Source organism: Talpa europaea (genome assembly GCF_964194135.1).
Source record: "Talpa europaea genome assembly, chromosome: 5".
Lineage (NCBI taxonomy): Eukaryota > Metazoa > Chordata > Mammalia > Eulipotyphla > Talpidae > Talpa > Talpa europaea.
The window spans coordinates 87,338,208-87,363,113 of NC_140071.1; positions in this window are offsets into that span (position 1 = coordinate 87,338,208).

The window sequence follows — 24,906 nt, forward strand, 5'->3', positions numbered from 1 at the left end:
CCGGAGCCTGCGCCAACTCTTGCCTCCTCGGCCGGGCGCGCTCCGCATCGCCCTTGGGGAGCCCGGCGCTCGCGAGCGCGGGGAAAAGGCCACGCAGCGCGCCCGGAGTCTCGGGTCGCGACCGGGGCGCCCGGCCGCCTCCCCCTCCCACCCTCCCGGCTCGCCAGGTTCCGCGCCGCGCTCGCCTCCGCGGCCGGCGCCCCGGGCCTGGGCGGGGGCGGCCGGGGCACGGCGGGGTCACCTGCCGGGCGGTCCTCCCCGCGTCCGCCCGGCTCCGACCGGGCTCAGCGGCGACGCGACGCGCGACCTGCCGGGCGCGGGGGCACCGGGGGCGATACTACCTGGAGGGCTCCGCGCCGCTGGTTAAGGCTCCTCTCGGGCGCTTGGGGATTTATGTCTTCGGGGCACGGGGCTTCTTTCTGGCTCCCCTTCTCTGCCCTCCTCCCGCCCCTTTCGGCTGTGGGGCTCCTCTCCACTCCCCGCAGCAGAGTCGAGCTGCGTTATTCAATAATCCTCCTGCTCCTCCAGCCTGCGCCAGCGGAGCTGCTTTGCCGGAGCCACCGCTTCCCAGTCAGTCATGTTGCTGAGCGAGCGAGCGGCAGGGAGGGGGGCGAGCGCGAGCGGGCGAGGAGCTGGCGGATTGACAGACCGTCGGCGACTGTTTGCGGCGAGAGCGCGGAGCGGAGCCGGAGGAGGGCAGGGGAGGGCCGCGGGGAGGCGCTTCCAAGTGTGTGAGTGCGCGGAGTGTAACTGTGTGGGGAGCGCGGGGGACGCCTCCCAGGCAGGCCGTGCTCCCCAACTGTGGGGAGGGCGGCGGCGATCGTGGCCTTTATAGGAATGGTGGGGGGCGGGGGCTATGGGCTGGGTCGGGGGCGGCTTCGAGGGCGTCGCCGGACCAACTGCGTCCTCGGGTTCGCACGCACGCACACTCACACTCCACGCGAGCACACCCTCTCTGGGCCGCCTGCTGAGTTTTCGTTTTAGGGGAACCGAGTCCCGGGGTGCTGACTCGGCTTTCCCGCTGCCCCATCCGCGTGCGACCCGGAGTCCAAGCGCATTGGCCGGTCCCGACAAGACCAGAGTGGGAGTCCCAAGCGCTGCGAAGGGACAGGGAGGATGCTGGAAATGCACTGTTTTTTTTCCTCTCTAAACCACCACTGTTATCATTTCTCTTCCAGCTCCCTGGCAGGAAACTGTCAGGTTCTTTCTCCTCTTTTCATTCTTACACAACCTATATACATTGTGTCTGGTCTCTTTCCTCCAAGGTACCAAGGGAAAAAATACCTACCTTCTGTCTTCAAACCAGATCACACCTCCCAGGAACCCTTCACAAAAATCAGTTCTTCTGCAGGATCATGGAAACATTGGGACTGTGACCTAGAGTGAAACTTGTATTCCTACACAAAGGTCCTCTCCACAAACAGAACCAACTATCATTTTGACATCATTTGACAGATGGCCCCCTGGAGAAAATTTGCCATTTTAAAGATGGTGAAGATTTCTGATGCATGGTGCTATTGTCTACCTAATTTAATTTCTCTTTATACTCTTTCCCCGTGCACTGCTTCATTTCCTTTTAGGTTTGCACTGGGTGCTGAACTCATTCCCAACCATCCCCTTTTTCATCTCTACTTCTATGTATTTATGTCCTTAGCAGGCAATACAGCAGCAGATGGAACATAAGTCTTTGTGTGCGTGTCTGTGTGTGAGAGGAGAGAATAAAAGAGTAACATTTTTTAATGAATTGGAGAAAAACGTATTCACCCAAATCACTAAAAGTCAGTAGTATATATATATATATTTTAAGGAAATCCTTGAAAAAGCTGGTGGGTCACAGGGCAAGATACACAAGATGGTTCATTAGTTGTTCCACATACTGTTAGAACTTTTGGTGCTCCCTAAAGAGAGAAATGGAAAGGAGATTTGGCAAGAAGAGATAATGGTGGAATGGATGTACTTATTGATGAAACAGATTTATCATGAAGTCTGTCCTCCATGCCCTACACTAGCTCCACAAAACAATATGTGCAGGTAGATTTGCTGTGGAAACTAAAGAATGGGAAGAGTTTATTCCACATAGATGTGATTGCAGATGCCACAGCTGGAGCAACTGTGCAGACATCTGATTTACATTGACCTAATCCCAGGGTGGGGATGTACATGACCCCAAAGGCAGACACCCTAAAAGAAACAAGAGCCAGAAAGGACTACATCACACAAAACAGATTCTGAGTGGTTACACAATAAAGTTAAAATGTCAGACAAACCGATTAAATTTTTTGCAACATAAATGACAAAATTTACACTCTAAAAAAATTATATCATTAAAGAACAAAGCCAAATATCCCCCTAGAAAGATACACAGAGACTATAAGCTGATAGTATTCCATAGGAAACAAATGTAAATGAATGTTAAACATGTGAAGAAGTCTAACCTCATGGATAATGAAGCAAACACAATAAATGTGTAAATCTGCAATAAAATAATAACAAAATAACATTGATCTGTTTGAGAGAAAAAAGAGAATAATCCCCAGCATTTTCTAGGTTGTCTGGAAATGGGAACCTGCAGATAATACTCAACGGAGAACTATTTTCTAACTCATCTAGTGACCCAAAGGATCATATCTGTATAAATAATACAGCCCCAGTGGTGAATTTGCACCCCTGACATTACCTTACTTAGACACTAACAAGCCAAATAGCCTCTTGCCCAAATTATAGGATCTTTGTGATCTCATGCAATACATGCCATGCTTCTTTCGAGATGTGTGTGTACATTCTAAATAAACTATAAATGTCACTTTTGAAATGTGAATGTAAGTGTAAAAAGCAAGGTGTGCTTTTTGAATTAGTGGTCTATATGTATTTTGGTAAGGGAACGACACTGCTTTGGAGGGACACTTGTATCAAACTTTTTTTCACAGACGTGACAAAAGGAAGTTAACATTAAAGAGGCCAGGGAGGTGATGGCAAGGTTGATAATAAGTTAGCACATCATGATCAATGCTATGTCTTCAGGTTTTGGTCTTTTAACTTTTCACATTGATTTTCCTCTCCCATAAGTTTTAGAGTTCATTAAAGTTCCTTAAAAGTGATTTAAATATGGGCCTCCCCTGGTGGCGCAGCCATTGAGCACTGGGCTGCAGGGAGGCTGCCTGCAACCTCTGCAGCGCCGGTTTGTTCCCGGGCCAACGGTGAGGGTCCCACAAAAAAAAAAAAAGTGATTTAAATATGTGATCAAAAAAGGACAGCAAAGATGAACAATTGGACAATTATATCAATAACATATAGATGACAGCACATTGTAACTTCTTTGATTAAGCATTGGCCCATTCAACCCCGGCCTGCTGGCGAGAGTCCCACATAGCGCGGCAGACCTTTCCCGTCTCGCCCCCTGCTTCCCTCAGCAGTGTATTTCTGTATTTCGTCAGTCTGCCCGTTCTGTTCCCCGCTCTGTCTCTGGTGAATCCTGTCACCCTCCTTCGGATCTGGCCTGTACCCTGGTTCTTGTATAAATAAATAAATCTTTAATAAATAAATAAATAAAATAAAATAAATAGGAAACTTTTCTTCAAAGTCCTTATTCAAGACAGATCACTATCACTGCAAAAGGAGCATTTGTAAATGAGAGAAGACTATCTCAATATGTTCACTAGACAAATAAGCATATGGTTTAGTTAATAATTGTAAATAGACATTTTAAATTGTTTTGTCCTCCTGTAAGGACAATGCTCGATCATTTGCAAATAGGTGGTGGTTTTACTGTAGCAGTTTTGTATTTATTCAATCATCATTAATAATAATAATTTAGTAATGACTCTATTGCATATTTCAAAATTGTACTTTAAACAGATAATTCAAGGGCATTTGTGCTAACCACAACTAATTGTAATTTTCACACTCTTAGTTGCACTCATAATTAGTGAGAACCATGACAATCTGTCAATTCCCTTTGTATTAAGGTATTAAATAAAGCCAACATTACTCATTCAATTTTCTATAAAATTTTCTTGACAAAGTCTAGAATTTATATATGTAGGCCAAAAAAAAAATGAAAATATATAACCTAAAGACTTCTGAAAATTCAATTCATTTTAGCTATTTTGTAATTTTTGAAAAGAAAATCTGTACTAGAATCCCCATTTATAAAGTATAATGAGCAACATTTTATGTTATATAAATGAATTATTCTCTTTTAAGATTGTTTAGTGTTTCAAGTAGAATTTCTCATGTTGCTATGCTTTTGATACAATTTTTGTTGTGATAGGAAAACAGAAAGTTAATAACTCTTTCCAATTTGTTCATTTTCATCTCTTATGCTTGCTTCTGTTTGTTTCCCAAGTGCATTTAACTGGCAAATTCAATGAAGATTTGGCATTGTACCATTTGATGAAAGCAGAAAAATTAGGTTGCCAATTACATGTGTGCCCCTTATGTGCTCTGAATTCCCACTGAAGTGATGAGCCAAATTAGAAATTCTTCAGTAGTTGTACATAAAAAGTAAAATTATTGCCTAGGGAAGGTAAATGGGTTCCTGGACCCAATTTTCAATATGGGGGAGGTAGAAGGAGTATTCTCCAAACATAGGCTAAATAATTCTTCAGATATCCGCTGGATTCTGAAGCTATCTAAAAAGCATTAGATTGCACTGTTAAGATCTCAGCCCCACATGGCTGCACACTCACACCTTCAGAGGCAAGTCACAGTCCTATGTTAGCCCCTGTTTTTCTGACCAACTGGCTATATTTCAGAGGTCCCCTAGGTCCCCTCCTTGACTTTGCTAATTTACTAGAATGGCTCACAGAATGAAAATAAACTTTTTACTTACTAGGTTACCAGTATATAACAAGATATAACTCAGAAACAGTCAAAAAAAAAGAGATGCATAGTGCAAGGAATGAGGACAGATGTATTGAATTCATATGTCCTCTCCAGGAACAGCAACTCCCCACCCCCCCCCCCCGCCTTGTCCTCAGGTCACCACCAACTAGAAGCTCTCCAGTCCCTATCCTTACAGTTTCTATGGTCATTTCATCAAAAAGCACAGTTGATTAAATATTTGGCCATTGTGAATTATTTGATGTCGAGGTCTTTTCCCACTCCAGCAATCGGGGCTTGGACTAAAAAAATTAACCCTCTCATCTGACTGATTGCTCTGGCAAAGAGCCCCTATCCTGAGGTGCTTTCCAAAAGTCACCTTATTAAGTTAACAAAAGAAATCCTTATGGCTATCATCACTTAGAAAATTACAAATGTCTTAGGAGATCTGTGTAAGAAAAGTTGATGAAGACCAAAATATGTATTTCTTTTACTGCTTTTTATAGCAAAACAGTCAGAAAAGCCAAGAGACACTGGCACATTACTAGAATCCCATTCAATCATTAAGAGCAATCCAGCCCAGCAACATATCATAAGAATATGTCTGTCAGGATGAGGCCATTCCATTTTGAAGTCTCTGTTCCATTCTGTCAGTTTCCAAAAGCAGGAGTGGGCTCAGCAAAAATGGCTTCAGTTTTTAAGTCATCTGAAATACTGTGATATTGGATTTCCCTCACTAAATAACACAGTTATTCATTCTTTCATCCATGCCACTATATTTACATACATGATTGTTCTCTCTGTATATACCTAAATTTTTCCCACTTTGGTAGGACATTAGGTTTGAAAACTGTGCTGGTCTAGATTGCAAGGGACATAGGCTAGCAGTTGCTTCTTCTCAAATATTGTGTTCACATAGAGTAAGGTTACACAGGTGCAGAATTAGTAAATTATCACTATCACCAGGAGATATAGATACATTTAGTGTTAATTCTATTTCACCAGGTAAGGTGAAGGCACATCTTGCCTCATGAGACCCTTAGGAATTTCTGTCTGACTTAACAGAAATGTATTTAAATGTCTCGGTTTGTATTCATCCCTGTTTTAGGCATTTGTTGCTGTAACTCTTGTCCTATGACCACCGCATCAAGATTGAGGGATGCAGGGCTTTGAAGTGATATGGAGAAAAAAAGTATACAAGAATGTTTTCTACTTCCTATTACCCAAAACCACTGGAAAAAAATCTATCCAGAGGGTTACATAATCATATGTACCTCCTCATTTATGTGAGGGGTACATATTCATAAGGACATGAAAATCAGCCCTCATGCTTATATCTGTCCCCCCCATTCCCGCCAAGACAACCAATGTCTCCATTGTTCATTCCAACTCTCTGTCAAATTAGTACTTCACGGAGAGTCTCTTTGTGGCAATTTTTGGACATTATCATTATCACCTGCAAAATACGTTCTTTGGTCTCAGCAATCAAACTAATCCAATACCTCCTGTTTTGATTCTTTCATAGTATTCTGAACATTGTTTCTGCTATCTAATAAAGCCCAGTCCAGAGTCAGTGTCTAATCCTTTCAGGATCCATTTCTGCCCCATCTCATCACCCCAAGTCTACCAGCACCATCTCATTTGCTAGTTCTGATCGATGTCCTACCCATCAGGGAAGCTGCCAAGAGACCATTTGTATGTAGTCTGTGTCTCTTTTTTGGAAGACAGTATAGTTGTTGGCATTTTGTGCTTCAGAGGGTGCAAGAGGTGTATGTCTAGACTTACCCCATCTCTGTGTTGCTGCAGCGCCTCCATGCCCATCATTTCAAGGACACAGATAGTGGCCACCTTAAGCAAATGCACAGATAAATCTGTTGATGCTTATCACCCTCCAAATCTGGAAGTAAGTTCTTCTGTTGGGCATTGACTTGTACTACTTCAATGGATCCCTCCATTTCCCTTAAGGATTTCCATAAACCTGTGACCCATATGTAGATCCCTTTAATAAGCCAGGTTTACCTAACTATATGGCCAAGTCACTGTCATGAGCCAGCAGAAACAAATACAGGTTATTTTCCCACATTCACATCTACCATCACTCAGAAAAACAGCCTCAGGGCTCAGGGTAGGTTACCCCAAGGTGATTATTCTGAAGTTGCTTCAGAGATAACCTAAATTAGGAATTTCTCTGACCCTATCTTTCACCTTAAAGAAATAATTCTCCAAGGAGGGGCGGAGCAACATGGCGGCGAGGAGACGCTGCGAGTAAGATCTCCCATTAAAAAAAGTTAATAGGGAGGAAAAGCGGCAGGTCCCAGTGAGAACTGGGACACGGAAGATAAACGGGTGACTCCAGCAAACTACCCGAAGAAGAAAGTGGCCATAAAAGAGGACTAGAAGGGAGGGAAGCGCAGAACCCTGCTCCCCTCCCCCGCCCACAGAGTCGGCACTCTCCGACCGGCAGAGAGGAGGGAAACAACAAACCAAAACGGCCAACAAGAACAAAGGACGCAGCAAGCGGGACTGTGAGTGGAAAGGAACTATTGCAGCCACCAAACCCCGTGAACGGGAGCTGAGGCGAACCCTGCAGGATTCGCCGCGGCAGTGAGCGAACGGCTCCGGGCGCCATTAGAGAAGAACAAAGACCCCGGGAGACGCGCACACAGCCCGGGGTGCAGGTAAGCTGGCACGGAAAAGCAGCGCGCTCGGCGCGCTTGAAAAGCAAGTGCAGATCGCGGCTGCCCAGGTCCCTGCGCCTGCGACCTAGGCTTGCGGGGAGACGACCTAGGCATGCGGGGAGACACGTGGAGGTCCTCACTGAGGTGAAGGTCCCTCCCTGAGTAAGCAGGAACCAGGCGCCCAGGCACTGGAGTGGTGCAAAAGGCGCCATTCCCGCGCCACTGAATTGGGCTACAGCCCGCGTCCTGGAACTGAGGGCTTTGAACTGAGACCCAGGGCACGAAAATTCGGGGCGTGGGTTCTCCGCGACGGTGGGGCACAAGGCAGAAACAGCACCCCAAAGTTGTTGAGGTGTACCCTATCATTCCCGCTCTGTTCCCTGTCCCACTGGGTGGGGGGAGGCCCCCCAAGGACAATAGGAGAGATCTCTGGCGCCACCTAGCCACCAGGAAAAAAAAGTCACTAACACCCCATAGAACAGGAAATTTCTTAAGACTGCTTGAAAAGGGCAGAAGGCTTCTGGAGGACCCAGTGGCCAGCCGGAAGTTATTCCACGCCAGGCCCCTTCCGACCAGCAGTCTGAGCCCACAGAGGGAGCAGGCACCCACGTCCGGGGCAGACCGGGTGCGCAGAAGAGTGTGCCTGAAACCGGAGGCGCAGGGACTGTATCCCGCTTCGCCATTTGAGAACAGGGACATTTCTTCAGTAAAAACTGCCTAAAACCAGCAGAAAGCTCCCCCAGAAGACAGAGATGGCTCCTGGAAGAGCCAGAGGGGAGCGGAGAAGTTCACCCAAGATGCCAGTCAGTCCGAGCAACACAGTGTCCCAACACATACGACAAATTAGAAAACAGACAGTAGGGAGTAGAAGAACCACACGCAACCTAACAACTCCTCAGGAAAGAAGCACACCACAAAAAGAAAACCACTCCCCAGATTGCAACGACAGCAACTTGGAAGAACTTCTGAGCCTTCCAGAAAGAGAATTTAAAATTGCCATGATTAAAAAAGTGATAGATCAGAAGAAGGAAATTGAGTCCCTAAAGAGGGAAAACAATGGTCAGAAGAAGGAAATTGAGTCCCTAAAGAGGGAAGTAAAAGAAATGCAGGAGATCAAAGAATTAATGGAGGAACTAAAGAACTCCGGGAAAAGCAAGGAAAGCAGAATAGATGAAATGGAAGAACGAATAAGTTCTCTTGAAGACACAGAAATAAAAAGAAACAAAACAGAAAAGGAAAGAGAAGTACGAAGGAAAAAGAATGAAGAAAGACTTCGGGAACTATCTGACTCCATGAGGAAAGGAAATATAAGAGTTATAGGAATTCCAGAAGGAGAGGAGAGAGATGTAGGAACAGAGAAAATATTCCAGGAGATAATTGAAGAGAACTTCCCAAATGCGAAGAAGGAGCTGAAAATTGATATACAAGAAGCAAGAAGAACACCAAACTTCCACGACGAAAGGAAAAACACAGCAAGACACATAATAGTAAAGCTCCCAAGAATCCAGGACAAGGAAAAAATAATGAAGCTGACAAGAGGGAAGAAACAGATAACATTCAAAGGAAAACCAATCAGGCTGACATCAGACTTCTCTGAAGAAACACTACGGGCAAGGAGAGAGTGGAGGGACATAGTCAACAGACTCCAGAAAACAGATGCCAACCAAGAATACTCTATCCCGCAAAGCTCTCTTTCCTCCATGAAGAAAGAATATGGACCTTCCCAGACAAAGAGAAACTCCGGAATTTCATTACGAATAAACCCCCACTCCAAAAAATACTACAAGGAATCCTAAAGCCAGAACCTCAGAGGGACGAATGACAATGAAAGAAGACCAAAAAAAAAAAAAGTTATTAAAAGAATAAATAAAATCAAAGGAAAAGACAAACACAATGGCAAATACAGATGCTAACATATCAATATTAACTCTAAATGTAAATGGACTAAACTCTTCAATAAAAAGACACAGAGTTGCAGCCTGGATTAAGAAACAAAACCCAACCTTTTGCTGTCTCCAGGAAACACATTTAGCTACAAAAGATAAAAATAGGCTCAAAGTCAAAGAATGGAAAACAATCCTACAAGCAAATGGGCCAAAAAAGAAAGCAGGAACAGCTATACTTATATCAGATAAAACAGACTTCAAACTCAAAAAAATAAAAAGAGACCCCAATGGTCACTACATTATGATTAAGGGGACAATACTTCAAGAAGAAATAACACTCATTAACATATACTCACCAAACGAAAGAGCACCAAAATATATCAGACAACTGTTGTCCTCTCTGAAAACAGACATCAGAGAAAACACATACGTAGTGGGAGACTTCAACACACCACTATCAACAATGGATAGATCAACAAGACAAAAAATAAGTAAAGAAAATAAAGCTCTAAATAAGGACCTAGAGCATTTGGGCTTAACAGACATCTATAGAACACTAAACCCAAAAAAAACGGAGTACACATTTTTCTCAAGCGCACACGGATCATTCTCCAGGATCGATCACATACTGGGGCACAAGACAAATTCAACAGATACACCAAGATTGAAATCATACCAACCATCTTTTCTGACCACGAAGGCATCAAACTAGAAATAAATCATAAAAAGAAGGCAAGGAACTATCCTACCTCATGGAGATTAAAAGCCACACTACTGGAAGACCACTGGACTAACGAGGAGATCAAAGAAGAAATTAAAAAATTCTTTGAATTGAACAACAAGGAGGACACCAATATCCTAAATGTATGGGATGCAGCAAAAGCAGTAATAAGAGGAAAATATATAGCAATAGAAGCTCACATCAAAAAACAAGAAAGAACTCAAAGAAACAACCTAATCTCGAAGCTCAAAGATCTAGAAAAAGAACAACAAAAAAACCCCAAAACCAGTAGAAGAAAAGAAATAATAAAAACCAAAGCAGAAATAAATGAAATTGAAACTAAAAAAACAATCCAAAAGGTCAATGAAACCAAGAGCTGGTTCTTTGAAAAAATCAATAAAATAGACAAACCCCTAGCCAGGCTCACAAAGGAAAAAAGGGAGAAAGCACAAATACACAGAATCATAAATGAAAGAGGAGAAATCACAATGGACACAGCAGAAATCAAAAGAATAAGCAGTAACTACTATGAACAGTTATATGGAAACAAGTTCAACAATCTAGAGGAGATGGACAAATTCCTACAACTCTACAATCACCCAAAGCTAGATAAAGAAGAAATAGAACACCTAAACAGACCAATTACAAGCAGCAAAATTGAAATGGTAATCAAAAACCTCCCCAAAAACAAAAGCCCAGGACCTGCTGGATTTACAAATGAATTCTACCAATCATTCAGAGACGAATTAGTGCCTATCCTTCACAAACTCTTCCAAAAAATTGAGAAGGAAGGGACAATACCAAACACGTTCTATGAAGCCAACATTACACTAATACCAAAACCGAACAAGGACAACACAAAAAAGGAAAACTACAGGCCAATCTCCCTAATGAACACTGATGCAAAAATCCTCAATAAAATTTTAGCTATCAGAATCCAACAATGTATCCATAAGATAATTCACCACGACCAAGTTGGATTCATTCCAGGGACACAAGGATGGTTTAACATCGGAAAATCAATCAACGTTATCCAACACATCAACAAAAAGAAATATAAAAACCATATGATAATATCAATAGATGCTGAGAAAGCTTTCGACAAAGTGCAACACCCATTCATGATAAAAGCCCTTGATATTCTTGGGATACAAGGAACATACCTCAACATCAGAAAGGCCATCTATGACAAGCCAACAGCCAGTATCATTCTCAATGGTGAAAAGCTGAAAGCAATTCCATTAAGATCTGGAACAAGACAAGGATGTCCACTCTCACCACTGCTTTTCAATATAATACTGGAAGTCCTAGCCAGAGCAATAAGACAAGAGAAAGACATACAAGGAATCCAAATAGGAAAAGAAGAAGTCAAACTATCACTATTTGCAGATGATATGATAATATACATAGAGAACCCCAAAATCTCCACAGAAAAACTAATTCAACTCATCAATCAATTCAGTAAAGTGGCAGGATACAAAATCAACACGCAAAAGTCAGTAGCCTTCCTATACACAAACAATAAATCTGAAGAAGAAGAAATCAAAAAAACCATCCCTTTTGTTATTGAAACCAAAAAAATCAAATATTTGGGAATAAATCTAACAAAAGAGGTAAAGGACCTATACAAAGAAAACTATAAAACACTGTTAAAAGAAATAGAATAAGACACAAAGAAATGGAAAGACATCCCCTGCTCATGGATTGGAAGAATAAACATTATTAAAATGGCCATCCTACCAAAAGCAATATACAGATTCAATGCTATTCCAATCAAAATCTCAATGGCATTCTTCAAAGAAATAGAACAATTATTGATGAAATTCATATGGAATCACCAAAAACCCCGAATAGCCAAAGCTCTACTGAAAAAAAAAAAAAGGAAATGGAGGCATCACACTTCCAGACTTCAAACTATACTACAAAGCCATAATCATCAAAACTGCATGGTATTGGAACAAGAACAGACATACAGACCAATGGAATCGAAAAGAAAATCCAGAAATAAACCCACAGATTTATGGTCAACTAATCTTTGACAAAGGAGCAAAGACTATGCATTGGAGCAAACAAAGTTTGTTCAATAAATGGTGCTGGGAAAACTGGGTCGCTACATGCAAAAGAATGAAGCCTGACCACTACCTCACACCATACACAAAAATCAACTCAAAATGGATTAAAGAACTAGACATAAGACCTGAAACCATAAAATACATAGAAGGAAATATAGGTGAAACACTACGGGATTTGCACATCAAAGACATCTTTACAGACACATCACCCAAAGCAATGATAGTGAAGACAAAGATAAACAGCTGGGACTACATCAAATTAAAGAGCTTCTGCACAGCAAAAGAGACAATAACAAAAACAAAGAGAAACCCCACCAACTGGGAGAACATTTTTGCACCCAACACTAATGATAAAGGACTGATCACAAAAATCTGCAAAGAGCTGATGAGACTCAGCAAAAACAAAGAAAATAATCCAGTCAAAAAATGGGCAGAAGAGCTAAAAAGAAACTTCTCTGAAGAGGAAATGCAAATGGCCAACAGACATATGAAAAAATGTTCAACATCACTTGTAATCAGGGAAATGCAAATCAAAACTACCATGAGATACCATCTCACACCAGTGAGAATGGCACATATTAAAAAAACTAGCAACAACAAATGTTGGCGAGGGTGTGGAGAAAAAGGAACTCTTCTGCACTGTTGGTGGGAGTGCAAACTGGTCCAACCACTATGGAGAGCTGTGTGGAGATTTCTGGACCTACTAAACATAGAGCTTCCATATGATCCAGCAATTCCACTCCTAGGTATTTACCCAAAGGACACAGAAACATCAATTCCAAAGAGCACCTGCACCCCTATGTTTATAGCAGCACTGTTTACAATAGCTAAGATTTGGAAACAACCCAAATGCCCAAAAATAGATGACTGGATCAAGAAGATGTGGTACATATATACCATGGAATATCACTCAGCATTCAAAAAAGATAAACACATGCAATTTGCAGCAACTGAATGGCGCTGGAAGGGATCATGCTCAGCGAAATAAGCCAAAAAGAAAAAGAAAAATACCGGATGGTCTCACTCATAGCAGGAATCTAGAAAACTTAAATAAGGGACCAGGAAAATGAATATAAGAAAGTGAAAATCAAAATCAACAAAAAACTATGAACCAGAGACACTTTTTGGGGGGTGGGGGGCGGGAGGGGAAGGATTGGGGTCAGAATGGGGCGTTTGCAATTGTATGGGGGAATATAAAAATAAAATTTAATATTTAAAAAAAAAAAGAAATAATTCTCCAATGTGAAATATATTTTCAAATCGAAGGGTATACCCTGTACCATGAGGAAAGAAGACATGTCACTACAAAGAAAAATATTGGATGGTTTCACTTACAGGAGGAATATAGGGAAATCAAATAAGGGATCGGGGAAAAATAACAACAATAAAAATTGCTGGGCAACTATAAGTCAGAGACATTCTACAGGGGAGGGTAGAGTACAGGGGTCTATGAAGATGGTGCATGGGTGAATTGGTGGTGGGGATTCTGTGGGGATTACACCTGAGAAGTGAAAGCAAACATTGTACAAAAATGAACAATGATGTAAATTATATATAAATAAATAAATTATATTAAAAAAAAACTGTTTTAAAGGCCTGTTCTCCTGTGTAAATAAGCCCAGCTTAGCTCACTGAATTAGTTGTCCAAACCAACAAATTTCTATAATTTCTTTGACTAAAAAGTATTTAATCAGTCACTTTGTTCATATCATCTCCATGTCCATGAAATTAAATTTTCCTTTTTTTATTCTAAATCTGTCTGGCTCCAATTTAGTTATTTTTCTACCTATTAGGTTTTAGAAAGGTAGATAAGGAGTTTCTGACCTAAGAACAGCATGCAATTCAGCCCAAGGAGCTAATCTATGTTTCCTTTCTTCAGTCACTTTCCCTTCTTCTTCAGTTTCTCTTCCCTTCAGTTTCCCTTCTTCTACTGGTTGCAATGCAATAGCTTTGCAAGCAGGATGTTTTCCATAGTGAACTGCTATCCACAAACCTAGCAGTTCTTTGTTGGACAGTTGAGAGCAGGGTGTAGGGCATGACACAGCGGCAACAGAATCCAGCAAATCCTCACAGAGTTCCATAGTCAGGTCTCAGAGGAAAAAATTTTCCCTGCTTGTGAGTATGCCCTCCTTGCATTCCCCAGCAGAAATATTCTGCAAAAATCACTTCCTTTTCATTCTGGAACTCTTCTGGGTACTGCCATTAGATTATTTCTCTGATATCACCCTAGACATTATGCATATTGCAGTTTTTTAAAAAAAATATATATATATATTCTTTAGTCATTGAAGTACCTTCAGTTAACATCTAAAAGCTATGTATTTAAAAGCTATATATTCCTCAAATGGAAATTATCTTGTCCAAAATTCTAGTACTCTTTGATAGGAAATTCTCACAAGTTGTTTCCATTAACCCCAGGCTGTGTTCCATATACATCTATAGCACAGAGTATTTCCCCTACAATTCTTTCAGTCTCTATTTTACATTTTTTAGGCTTAGGCAGTCTTACTGACTCCCATTTAATATGTCCACTGATTTTTCTTTTAGGACATACATTTATGTGCCTTTTGTTTTGTGAAGCTCAGTAGGGGATTCACCAATCAGAAACAATGTCCATTCCTAATATACAGTCAGCTGAAGAAGATGCAACCACTTCACTGTTGTAACACAGCAAGTCTCATAATCTTACAGGCTCTTGCATTTTTATTTTCTCTTAACCAAATTTCAGTCCATATCAGGGGTTTCATTTATGGGTTTTGTACAACAGTGATTGGAATTCAAGGCTTTGGGTTCCCAGTGACAAGTTCAGCCAAGGGACACTGGCCCTCAAATACAGGAGATTGTTGGTCAGATTTCTTAATATAATCTCTGCCTTCACACTTTTAATTTTTAAACAGACAACTTGTTTGGGTCATATTACTATTGGGAGTTCAGGAAGGGATCCTTTTGACTCACCTAACCCTTGACATGCTCTGTTAAAGTCTTTGTTTTAGCCCCATCATTATCTTTTATTCATCCCATTTCTTTTTTTTTTTAAGATTTATTTATTTATGCATACAAGAACTGGGGTACAAACCAGAGGTGTGGAGGATGAGAGGATTCACCAGAGACAGAGTGAGGAGCAGAATAGGCAGATTGCCCAAAATACACTGCTGAGGGGAGCAGCGGGTGCAACAGGAGAGGTCTGCTGCACCATGTGGGTTAACTCCCTGGCTGGGGATCGAACTTGTGCTGCCGTGGCTGAGGATAGTTTCATAGGTTGCATCTTAACTCCTTGTGTCACCAGGGAGGCCCTCATCCCATTTATTAATAATCATTTAAAGATTTCCATCATGCTGAATGGAATACTGTGACTCTCCCCTTTCTCTTTCCTCTTTGTTTCAACCTTATCATTTTTTTAATATACATCTTAGTCCTTAATACAGTGTAAAATTTCCACACCGCTAAGATCAGTCCCTTGATTCTGTCCCCTTTCACCATTCTCTTGTTAATCAAACTAATATTTGCACTATCATTGGTAGGACCAAGGAAGGGAAGCAGAGAAAACAAACTTGACAAGGCTTCCCAAATTTCCTTTTTTTTTGCTGCATCCATGTGAAAAAGTGGTTCCCATAAACACAGCACTTACCATGTCCATCCCATGGTTTGCACTCAGTGCATATCAGCTGCTTCATCTGGGGGGTATTCTACTTGGCACTCATTGAGGGGGATACAGACAGTTTCTTTTCTCAGGTTGAACAACCTTACAGTGGCTTTTATCCAATCCACCACACTGGTTTTTCCTTCAGAAATAAACAGCTTTGTGGCTGAATCATTTATATACATCTGTGGTTGTTCCACGTGAGCTATGTGTTCTCTATCAACCCAAACATGTACTTCTATACATTCAACCAAAGGAAAAATGACCCCATATTTGTCACTCTCACAATTTATTTCAGCAAATTTCCTCAGAAGCTGATCCTACCAATATACAAATAAAACAACTCCTTCACATTATTCCCTGTAGTTCCAATAGTTTATTGATTTTTCCCCTCCCCCCATGTCCATCTCTCAGTTTGTTACCTTTTTGTTGCCTAGAGGTCTCGGAAGTACTTTCTCTTGTCCTTGTGAAATTTTTACCTTGGAAATCCAACAGATTTCAAGATAGTAGCCACAAACTCACTAAAATCTGATCTTGCTTTAGCATGAACATATAACCTCAGCATTCTCTTTTACTTTCAGTTTAACTGCTATAGATAACAATGACCAAGAGACCAAATATTTTGCCTTTTCTTACTAGTCTGCATTTCTTTTATATCCAGTGAATCTATTTTCTAGCAGTTGGATCAGTCTCTAACATCATTCAGCAAAGGTACGTTTTACCTTTAAAAACTGATTAATTAGGGCCTCCCCGGTGGCACAGCGGTTGAGCGCTGGGTTGCGAAGCTGCCCGTGGCCTCTGCAGCGCTGGTTCGATCCCCGGCTGTTCCCCGGCCACCGGAGGAGGGTCCCACATGGCGCGCAGACCTCTCCTGCCACCTGCTGCTCCCCTCAGCAGTGTACTTCGGTCCTTCTGCCTGCTCTGCTCCCCGCTCTGGCTCTGGTGAATTCTCTCACCCTCCCTCGCTTCTGACTGTACCCAGTGCTTGTATAAATAAATAAAAATAAATCTTTGAAAAAAAATCTTAAAAAAAAATAAAACTGATTAATTAGCTGTTGTTGTATATCATGGATAACCATGAGACCACCAAGGAATCAAAGGTTATTCATCCTTGTTTTTTCATAACATATTTTGTTTTCATGTGCTAGGGCCATTATAGCATTCTCACTTATCTGACATCAAATAAATGATTTTTATGGATGTCATATATTTATCATGAGGAGTAGGGTTCCCCACAAAGACAAAAGGAAACTCTTTGCAATCTGCATGCTCTCCAAACCCTACCCCTTTGGTTTTAATGGTGGCCACACTGCATAGGCATAACTGATTGAATCACTCACTATTGGGGACTGGCTCACCATCTAGGCTCTTTCCCCTTCCCAGAGGTTGCAGGGAGGAGGAGGGTATGAGACTAAAATTTACAAACTTTTTATCAAAATGTTGGTTCTCCTGACAACAATGTTCAGGTGAAGGTTCAAACTCACCTCATTAATATAACAAAAGACATCTTTATGGTTCTCATCTCTGAGGAAATTACAAGAGTTTTAGGAACTCTTCCAGAAATAGGGATAACGATTAAAAATATATTTCTAATTACAAATCAACTACCATAGAAGGTAAGGAAAATGTGTTTTCTTTCCAACACTATTACTGTAATGAAAATTGTAAGATGTTTTATAAAATGAATTAACTTTAAAATATTTGCAATACAACATTTGTACATGAGATGAAACAATGTATTAGAAAACAAAATTAAAATTTACGTATTTTTCTTTATCTCATAACTATATTTATCATTTTTCAATTTATGCTGTATTCTATCATAACTATTAATTATTATGAAGAAAACCACTTCCTCCCCTTTTCTTTAACATAATGGTATAAAATAAATGAATGTGATGGCTATTGTAATATGACATAGCTTATGGGTACCTGCGAGTTAAGGACTCATTAATGGAGCTCTAAACTTAAGCTTCCACTTGTTTCAAGACCAAGGACTGATGAGAAAGTGTAGGTTACTGAAACCAAGGTTAAATGGTTAAATTGGTCTCAGATTCTAAGAAAATAAAGGAAAAAGAAAATATTTAACTAACTTTCTTTCTGAGGCTTATATTTACAGGCACATTCTATGTGCTACTGTCTGGACAAGATTAAGCAACCAACTTTGGGCTGAGCTCAAAGGCCAGCTGGAGACTGAGAACATAAGAAGAGGGACTGTGCTACCCAGAAGGAAGAACCCACCAGCAGAAATTCAGAGCTTCAGTTATCTGCAAAAGAGTCACCATATTTCTTACATAAACCACCCTGTAATTCACTGATGAACATTAACCAAGTTCACATCCCTTTTCCTCAGCCAGCTTTTCAGTCTATAAAACTTAACTTCTTTGTTTTTAAATTCGAGCCCCAAAATCTGTGAAACCTATTTCCTTTCCTCCTTTCAGGAATGTAGACTTGAGTTTACCTCCTACTTCTTTGTCGATTGGTTCACAATAAACTTGATTTCTCCTCTCAAATAACTGATATCACTATCTGACCTAAATTCTTGGGATAGACAAGAGTTTGCCACATTGTTTGGTGACAATGGTAGATGATAGAATTGATTCAGTGCTAGTTCAGGAAAGAAAAAGGAAAAATTCAATCTTAATGGACAAAATTCTCTTAACTGAAGCAATCTACCAGGTAGACAGGGCATAATAGAGAAGAATTTAGATAGAATTATTTTTCAGAAATCTGGTGGTGGTGACTAAGTTGTACCTAGTGTTTTTTGTGGGTTTTTTTTTTTTTTTTTTGGTTTAAAGCAGAAATTCTGCCTGGTGGCAGAACAGCAGGGATCAATTCATGGCCTTGCTCTGTGAAGGAAAGGCCATGCAGGTCAACTGACCAGAATTTCAGAGAGGAGTACTTGGCAGAAGCTAAGCCCAGATGACTGGGTCAATATATTCACTGCATGAACTGTCTTTGATCTGGAAACTACAGAGATACTAAGGATTCATCCCTTGGGGCAGTCATGGTAGCAGGACTATTCACGTGAATGTAAACCACTGTCCTTGTGGCTGGACATCCATGTGCCAGGTTTACAAAGGGATCTAATTCTAAGCCCATTTGATGGTCTGCAAGGATGTAAAGCAAAGGGTATGGAGAGCAACTCAGGTCATTGCAAATATCCAGGGGAGACTATCTTTTTTCGTTAGATACAATTTGAGGAGGCTGAAAAAGGTAATAACTGATATCAACATCAATACACTCTGAATTTATCCCTTCTATATTTTTATAGAAATAAACTGTATTAAAAACAATTTTATCAGTATGTAATCAAATGAGGCTTTTGTAAGTTAATTCAACAACAGAAACTTTGCCTTATGCACAATTTCCTTATCTTTGTTTCTATTTGCCAATGTGATAAGAGAGTTCTTTTGCAAAATGACCTCAGTATTTCTCACTTTCACATGAGGTAAATTTATTTGATTTTTTTTTCTGATTGCAATATTAAAAAAATGGCCTTTTAATTGATTCATTTTTTGATGTCTATGGATTATATCTATTGAAGTATTTTTTTTATATTGGGCTTTTGAGATGTTCTATTATTATTGTCCTCATGCATCAATGTGTTTGTAGGTAATTCATTAAAATAAATAGAACTTGTCACATTTATAGAGAAATGATAATAAGTTAGATCCTCCCTAAAAATATATTGATAAAATCATTAACTGTTACAATAAATCTAGGTATAAATCATATATTTAATTATAAATAATATAAGAAGTATAACAAACTGTAATAATACTCTCATACTGCTTAGATATATAGTAAAAGCAGACAATGTTAGTAATATAATCTAAACCATATTAAACCAGTACTTAAGCATGTTGGAAACTGGTCTTGCCATCTGTCAGTTTCTATACTGGCAGTTTCACAAATGAGATCTCTTTTTAACAAAACATCACAGCAGGAGACCCAGACATGTGAATTGTAATTAAAATGTGAAAAATGCATTTCCTAGTTTTGTCCTTTGTTTAAAACTTCGTTCGTATTGTGAAATTCTATACTTAAGAAATTATGAGAAATAGAAGTCATTTCATTTTGCCAAATCTATGCATTGTTTGGCCAAAATGTTAGTTTTAGTAATGAATGCATATGCTATCATGAATTGAAGTGTGTTTTCCTTCTGTCTGGTTGAGTCAGTAATGAGATTCAATTATTTTTTAATCACCCCAATGTAGAAGATAAAGAGGCATAATTTGTAATTTTTATGCAGTCTAGATCTGCTAAGAACCAATGTCATTGCTTTACATTTACTTACACTTACATTCTATAAACAATATTGAATTTTATTCACTTTCCATAAAAAACTAAATAGAATATTTAACTTTGAAAAATGGCATATATTCTATATCTGGAGAATAATAGTTTCTTGGCTTTCTTAGCATTTACAAACTATACAAATAAAACACACAAAGTACAAAATACATCGGATATTGATGTTACATATTATTGTGTACTAATTGCTATATATTGAATAATTGTTGAAGAAATCAACGGTGTGTAATTGGGAATTATGGCATATTAAAAGTAAACATTTATATGCAGATAGATATAAATTTTTATTTTTATTTGCCATCTTCGATATCTCAGACGTTTTCTAGAAATTTAATTTAATCTAAAGCTAGCAAGAGTTCTTAACAGTAGTATTTATGGGATGTGTGTGTGTGTGTATTTGTGTGTTATAATATAACCAATCATATTCATATCCCTAACCTAGCACTGGGATAGGATACTTTTCTTTGCACTGTCACCATTTCTATCCAACTTTCCTTCAAATTTTAACATATTAACAAATGAAATGGGTATTGAAATAGAAGTGAGTCATTAAATCACCACTTAATTGTATTTTTCATATATGGCTGTCACAAAATATCCAGTCCCATATGCATGTCTTACAATGAGATGTTCCAGTTGAGTGGTATTATGTCCCTTCCTCTTGAAGTGAAATAGTCCTTTGTGACTCCCTCCACCAACCAAGTATGGTGAAAATGATGTTATGTAATTTCCTAGATCATAACATTGCTAATCACTTTGTCTTTGTTCTCTTGGGAAGACTGCACTAGGAAACTAGCCACCTGCTATAGGGGGAGTCATGCAGACTATGAAGAGAATCACTTAGAGAGGAACTAATGCCCTCAGCCATAATCATCATCTGACAGATTTTACGTCAACCAGCACAGATTTACTATCTGTGTTGGAAGTAAATCGTCAAGTTCCAAATCCATCTACTATTGGCAATCATAGAGACAAGTTGTATTTTTTTTAACTGCTGAATAACAAATTACCACAAACAAAGTGACTAAACACCAGTGAATTGATTACAATTCTGTAGGTCAGAATTCTGGCAATGTTAACTAGTTCTCTGCTCCACATCATAAGCCTGAAATCAAGGTTTGTGTTCTCAGCAGGCTGAGTTCTCATCTTGAGGCCGTGGAGCATAAATCAGCTTTCAAGCTCTTTCTGGTTGTTGGCAGAAACAAATTTCTTGCAGTTGTCTTTTGGAAGTACAGTTTATCCTGAGAATTCCAGTTGGTAGCAGCTGACCCTCAGTCGACACAGATTTGCTTCCCAACTGCCAGTTCTGTTGATCTGTGATTTGAAGCATACTATTAGATGAGGTGGCAACAGACTCTCATAGATTTCTTTCTACATCAGATAATTTCACAATGTCTGCTTCCAATAATAAATATCTTATTCTGTATCACTCATATTAGCTCTGCTTCCCTGAGAAAACACACAATTGCATGGATATATTTTATAAAAAGAATCAATGAGATTACGTGTATATGGTGAGGAGAGAGCCAATTCAGAAGTGGCAATCGTAAATTAAGATAATTTTAGTTATTTCCTTCTATTACAAAGTTTTTTGTTTTTTTTTTTTGCATTTATCTTCTGGGACACTGCAGTCAGTCCTCAATTTTTATTTGTAATGTTCTCCGTATACATTCTCGGTCTTCTCTGCTGGATTCAACTCACTTCCATCACCTCTCCATATATTGGAAGGGCTCCAGACCCAAGACAAACGTCCATTTTCTATTTATGCTCAGTTTTGGGAGAAGTTCATTTAGGTTGAGAGTTTTAGTATCCTCTGATGCTTGATGGCATACATTCAAGTTCGCGTATCTAACTCTAAGATACTAATTCATGTCTAACTGTGTACTCTACTTCTCTGCTTGTACACAGAAGCATCTCAAGCTTATTGTATACAATGTTTTCTGAATTGATCTCAAAACCTTTCTGTAAGGGGTCTTTCCCATCTCAGTTAATGGCAACTCTATAACACTGCATATGAATGAAGGATATAGGGTCACACATCTATAAAGGCATGTTATCACAGAGATCCAACACCAAAGTCCCAATAATCCTCTATCACAGTCCAATGCCTCCCTATTTTATTATTCCCTTTTGGCCCCTCATCCACCATTTCTGAGAGCCTCAAATATGCAGTCAGATTTCAAGGATTTGTTATGGTTTAGTATTTTCTGTTCCTTGTTTTTTTCTTTATATCAGACATATGAGTGAAATCATTCACCATTTGTCTTCCTTCTTCTGACTTACTTCACTTAGCAGGCCTGAAGTTCCATCCACATTGTTGCAAATGGAGAAATTTCATCTTCTTTTTATAGCTAAGTAGTTGTTCATTACTTAGGCCTCATATTCTTAATTCACTCATCTAATTTTGTGCACTTAAGGTGTTTCATAACTTGGTTATTGCAAGCAGTGTTGCAATGAACATAGGAATACACACAACCCTTCAAATTAGTGTTTTTGCATTCTTTGGGTAGATATCTAAGAGTAGAATTGCTGGGTCACATGTAGATCTATTTTTGAATTTTGGGAAACTTTCATATTGTTTTCCACAGAGGCTGGAGTTATCTACATCACCACCCACAGTGTAAGGGGGTTCCTTTATCTTTACACCTTCACCAATACTTGTTTTTTTTTTTTTAAGATTTATTTATTTATTATTTATAGAGGCACTGGGTACAGTCAGAAGCGAGGGAGGGTGAGAAAATTCACCAGAGCCAGAGCAGGGAGCAGAGCAGGCAGAAAGACCGAAGTACACTGCTGAGGGGAGCAGCGGGAGGCAGGAGAGGTCTGCGCGCCATGTGGGACCCTCCTCCCATGGCCGGGGAGCAGCCGGGGATCAAACTGGTGCTGCAGAGGCTGCTGGCAGCTTCGCATCCCAGCGCACAACCGTTGCACCACCGGGAAGGCCCACCAATACTTGTTTTTGTTTTTTGTTTTTTTTTGGTGTTTTGGTATGAGCCCTTCTTGTGATGTGAGGCGGTTTCTCATTTTGGTTTTTCCTTGCAGTTTTTGGATCATCTGTATGATGATGAGCATTTTTCATGTACCTGTTGGCAATTTTTGTGTCTTTTTTTGGAAAAGTGTCAATGTAGCTCCTCTGTCCACCTTTTGATTGGGTCATTTATTTACATGTATGAGTTCATTTTGGACTTCGAATATTAATCTTTTGTAAAATGCATGATGTGAAAGTATTTTCTTTTTGTCTTTTTTAGTTGTAATGATAGTTGTTTTGCATGTTTTGCATGTTTTGGTGTGCAGAAGCTTCTTAGTTCTATGTAGTCCCATATGTTAATGACTGCTTTTGTTTCCCTTGCCATCATAGTTGAGTCTCAAAGGACATCCCTAAGGTCTAACTCAATGAACATATTGCCTATGTTTTCTTCTACAAGTTTTATGATTTTAGGTCTTATATTCTAGCCTCTGATACTTTTTAAACTTTTTTTTTAAAGATTTTATTTATTTGTTTATTTATTTATTCATTCATACAAGCACTGGGTACAGTCAGAAGCGCGGGCGGGTGAGAGAATTCACCAGAGCCAGAGCGGGGAGCAGAGCAGGCAGAAGGACCAAGGCACACTGCTGAGGGGAGCAGCGGGCGGCAGGAGAGGTCTGCGCACCATGTGGGACCCTCCTCTGGTGGCCGGGGAACAACCGGGGATTGAACTGGCGCCGCAGAGGCTGCGGGCAGCCCCGCAACCCAGCGCTCAACTGCTGCGCCACCGGGGAGGCCCCTTTTTAAACTTTTTTGTATGGTGAAGACAGTGGTCTGGCTTCATGTGGCTGTCGATTTTTTCCTTTAAACACCATTTGATGAATTAGAAGTAAAAAAGAAAAACTTAGAATGGTCCAAATGCCTTCAATGAAAAACAACTGAAAGAATAGAACTACACTTACATGAACAATTCTCCATTTTAAGTTGTTGGCTTCTTTGTCTTAAATTAATTTTTCATATAAGTATGGGCCTATTCTTTCAGTTGTTTTTTTGTTAAAGAACTTTGGACCATTCTTAGCTTCTCTTTTTTACTTCTAATGCATCTCTAATACGTTAGCAAATCCTCTTGATATTTTCACATTATATAAAGTGTTCTATCACTTCTCAAAATGTCCACTGTTATGACCTAGATTAAGAAACTATGGTCTTTCACCCAGGTTATTGTGAGAGCCTTCTAACTGTTCTCCACATTTATTTTTACCCTTTACAGTACATTGTAAATATCTAGGTAGAGCTATCAGGTTGAAATCTGAGTCAGATTATGCCTTTAGTATGCTCAAAATCCTACAAATGTCATTCTGACTAAGAGTAAAAGTTTTTAGAGTAATCTGCAGAACCAGAATTTTATTTATTCTTATATTTCCAGTTTTATTAAGAAATTATTGATATGCAATTTTGTAAGTATAAGGTATGCACTATGATGAGTTGTATAATATATATATATATATATATATATATAAATTATTACCACAATAGGATGAGTTAAGATCCATAATTTCTTACAGGTATAAAAAAAAGAAAAGAAAAAATTTCTTCTTGTAAAGAGAACTCCTAGAATTTACTTTAAAAAAAGTTTATTTATGCATACAAGAACTGGGGTACAGGCCAGAGGTGGGGGGCGAGAGGATTCACCAGAGACAGAGTGGGGAACAGAACAGGCAGAATGACTGAAATATACTGCTGAGGGGAGCAGTGGGCGAGACAGGAGAGGTCTGCTGTGCCATGTGTGTAGCTCCCTGGCTG